The following is a 4,646-nucleotide window of genomic DNA, read 5'->3' on the forward strand; positions in this document are numbered from 1 at the left end:
GTCGCAAGTCATTGTGTCTGGAATTTGATAGCTATCGATTGGAGCAGATTTGATGGAAACGGGCTTGGGTTTCAAGGCTCCCACGCAACTTGGGATCTCTATTTCTTGGCCCATCAATGAGTCTCATGACAACTTATTACCATTCATACTACAACTCACTCAAGCAAGCCTTGGGTATTTGAGTGGCTTGGGCCCACTTAGACTTGTAGCGTGGTTGGGCGTGAAACAATAATTTCCTGCTTGGCGTGGCATGTTGCTTGGCACGCTTTAATTTTATTGTCCTTAGAGAGGGACACAATGCTTATTTTAGCATGAGCTTGTATTTTATAACTTTATCCTAGTTTCTGACATGACAAATTATTTATTTAGCATGGAACGTGGGCTGTGACTTATATATGACTAGCTTTCATGTACTCTGATATGTGACTTTTCTTAATAAGTTATCGTATTTGGGAAGAACCGTGAATTTTTTGGGCCTCAACACTTAGCAAATCAAAAGGCAAAGGATTTTTTTTCCCCTCCCTTTCTTCATTGTAAATGTGTTGATTTAAAATGATATAATGTTCCTAAGTTTGGAAGTTAGTACTTGCTTGTTATACTTTTTTTAATACAAGCAGTAGTTCAAACTATAAGAAGGAGATGAGGTTTTCTCACACACACTATCATGATGTTATGGGGGTTTGAATCTGAGACCACTATTAATATGCAAGTCAAAGCCCTTTACTACTGGGACTAGACCTTGGATTTATTATCCATATAATGACGTTCATAAAGACGTATAATAGAATTAATTTGGTCATAATTTGAAGAGGGTGGAAAAAGATGAGTGGAAAGTGAATGAGAAGAAATAGCATGTAATAACATACTATAAGGTACAAACCCTTTGACATATTTTAATCATTGTTGTAAATATATATGGTGGAGCCCACCTCTTACCTATAAATAAGCCCCCTCCCCTTCTCTTTGTAATAACAGAGATGAGATTGTAAACACACAGAAATGAATGAGAATACATTCCCTTCTCTCTCTCTCTCAATTCTCTCCAAATTCTCCAGATTTATAACACGTTATCAGCACGAATTCGCTAAAACAATACCAGCTGAATTCTCTGATGAAACCCAGATCGCCTCAACGCTCTCTCTCTCTCTCTGACCTCAAAACCAAAATTTCAGTTTCCAAAGCTCATAGCAAGACCCAAAAGTGACCAAATCAGCCATGGAAAATGGGGCTGTGAACCAGCAAATACCAGTGGACACAACTTCTGCAACAATCACCATAAAAAGGCATCCTGAGCTTGCTGTTGCAGAAGGTTGATGAAAATGATAACAAAAGGCTGGCGACCCAACTGCCTATTCTTGCTTCCACACAACCCAAGTGGCTCAAGAAGCTGTTGTTGATGCTATCCAATCTGACAAGTTCAACGGCTATGCTCCTACTGTTGGCCTTCCTCTTAAAATCCCAAATCCTCGGCTCTGCTTCCCAAGGCTCACTAGACATGAAGTGCTTCTCTTCATGGTCGTGCAGGATCAGCATCTGCTTCTCCAAGTCTGCATACCCATTTTGATTTTGATTTGCCATTTTTGTTTAACTACTTTACTGAGTCTCTAGCATAGTAGCCGACAATGGGAAAGCAAAGTTGATTGGCAGACAAAGTGGGAAAGCAAACTTGATTGGCAGACAAAGTGGGAAAGCAAAATTGATTGCCAGCACTTTCGTTATGTGCAATCCGAGCTCTCAGTCCACACACCGATAAAGAAAAGCAAACTCAGCAAGGGCACTGACCCTAAAGTAGCGATAAGATCTCTGCTCCCTGATCTTCCCTATTATTTCTTATTATATTTATCTGCTTTTCTTTTACTAACCATTAACAGAAATGGACCCTTGGTAATACTAAACATATTATCAGTGGGAGACCGTTACTAATACTAACATTTTTCTTATTTTATTCGGTGGTGATTTTTAACCCCATATTTATTTTATTTACTGTATGGTGTAGGTTTATTACCCATACAACAGCATTTATTTAAAAGGGTGGTGCGGGTTTATCGTCCACGCCTTTACTTTTATTTAAATGTATGGAGCAGAATTAGTGCCCATACAAGCACCTTTACTTTACTGCAAATTTACTTTACCGCACATTTATTTTATTTACTGTATGGTGTAGGTTTATTACCCATACAACCAGTATTTATTTAAAAGGGTGGTGCGGGTTTATCGTCCACGCCTTTACTTTTATTTAAATGTATGGAGCATAATTAGTGTCCATACAAGCACAATTTACTTTACCGCACATTTAATTTTATTTAAAGTATGGTGCGGGATTAACGTCCATACAGCAAGCAATTTAATTTATGAATTTATTTTACCGCACATTTACATTTATTTAAAAGGGTGGTGCGGGTTTATCGTCCACGCCTTTACTTTTATCTAAATGTATGGAGCAGAATTAATGCCCATACAAGCACCTTAACTTTATGAATTTAATTTACCGCACATTTACATTTATTTAAAGTGTGGTGCGGGTTTATCGTCCATACCAGTAATTTATTTACCAGCAATTTATTTTATGGATTAAATGTGCTGTATGGTGAGTTTTTTTTTACAATATGCAGATCAGGACCAGAAGTTCCTTGATCCTCATCATACAATTACATCAGGACTTGAAGATCCTTGATGATGATATTAATATGAGAGCTGGCAGTCTCTCCGGTACTGTATTTGTAAACATGTGATCGAAATTAAGGGTCCTTGATCCCTGACATGTAAATAAGGACCTAGAGTTCCTTAATGATGTAACAGTACCGTATTGGTTCATAGTGCCGTACACATTGATGATAACTGTACTGGCAGATGAATAGATACGTATTCATGACTTGATGAATAGTACTATTCACATGAATAGTGACGTATGCATAAATATGAACCATTTTGGATAAACCGTCACTATATACAAAAGGGAACCTACAGTTTCATGGTGCCGTACACATTGATGATAACTGTACTGGCAGATGAATAGATACGTATTCATGACTTGATGAATAGTACTATTCACATGAATAGTGACGTATGCATAAATATGAACCATTTTGGGTAAACCGTCACTATATACAAAAGGGAACCTGCAGTTCCTTAAACTCATGGATGAGCAATTAAATGAGATGCCAGAAGTTCCTCAAAATATGGACAATTATGTAAGGGATTGAAGTCCCGAAAGGACAATCCTTTGACATGTCAATATTGATATTATGCACGCCTAATGCGTAGCAAATTATATGGGTTAAAGTCCCAGAAATTAATTGACATGTATGTATTAATCTGTGGCATGCCTGCAGCATGACAGATATATGGGTGCACGCCTGTTGCGTAGCAAATGATATGGATTGAAGTCCTGAAAGGACAATCCTTTGACATGTCAATATTGATATTATGCACGCCTAATGCGTAGCAAATTATATGGGTTAAAGTCCCATAATATGGGTTAAAGTCCCAGAAATTAATTGACATGTATGTATCTGTGGCATGCCTGTAGCATGACAGATATATGGGTTCTAAATGTTCCAACTCCCTAAATGGAGATTTTCCACGCCCTATGTAAAATAACGCTCCAATGGAGGTTATAATCCACATTCTCACATAATAAAAGCACCATGAAGTGGCTTGGGTACCCAAAAGCAAAAGAAATGCTTATAATTGATGCATGCGCATGCACATGAGAATTGTGAGATTATGAATTGATGAATGACAATTTTTGGTTTTGGAGTAGCTACTCAAATCATCAATGGGCTGTGTTGATTGGAACCACGTTCAATTATTAAATGTCGACAATATCATTGGCCAAAATGGAACGAGGTAATTCCATTATAAATGAGAATGAACGTGAAAGAACAAACCCGCAATACGAACCCCAAAATTTGTTAATACTTAAATTTATACTTGGGTGTTCGGAATAAAAGGGAATATACCTACTTTGTATGACACAATGTTTCTGGCAGAAACAATGAATGTTGGGTCTTTTCCATATTTACAGATTCAATTGTGCCCCCCCCCCCCTTTCTGCACAATTACGGAGACCAACATATTATCTTTAAGGGTCATTAAATGCACAGAGCAAATCGCCAGAAGCGATTCCCTAAAGATGTATAAATAGCTGGGTTAAAGCTATATAATGTGTCATAAAATTTAATCCCCTTTTTAAACAAAATCCGTTGAGAGGATTGACATTGCATAAAGCAAGTCCCTAAAGGACATGTGCTTGAAGCACAAAAATTTGTACTCAATATTAATATGCATAAATTACCTCAGTGAGTACATTGATTATAATGTGATTGCAACACATTAAAGCTTCTGCACCCATTCACGAAATATTTGTCTCGATCGAGCATTATACCAACGAGATTCTTGCTTATACTAAGAAAGTATTGAAGCATTTTTATGAGGATTATCCGTTGGACACTTTAAGGATTTTCCGGAAGTATACTAGACCAGATAGAGCTCAGCTCCACACTGTACTCTTTTTCCTTCATCCAGGTTTTTATCCCATTGGGTTTTTCCTGGTAAGGTTTTAACGAGGCAGTGTCGCTCAAGGGTTTAGGGTATACTATGAAAATTTTTATGGTCGCTTACTGGACAAAAGATAGTCCTAAATT

This window comes from Prunus persica, chromosome G8 (genome assembly GCF_000346465.2).
Source record: "Prunus persica cultivar Lovell chromosome G8, Prunus_persica_NCBIv2, whole genome shotgun sequence".
Taxonomy (NCBI): domain Eukaryota; kingdom Viridiplantae; phylum Streptophyta; class Magnoliopsida; order Rosales; family Rosaceae; genus Prunus; species Prunus persica.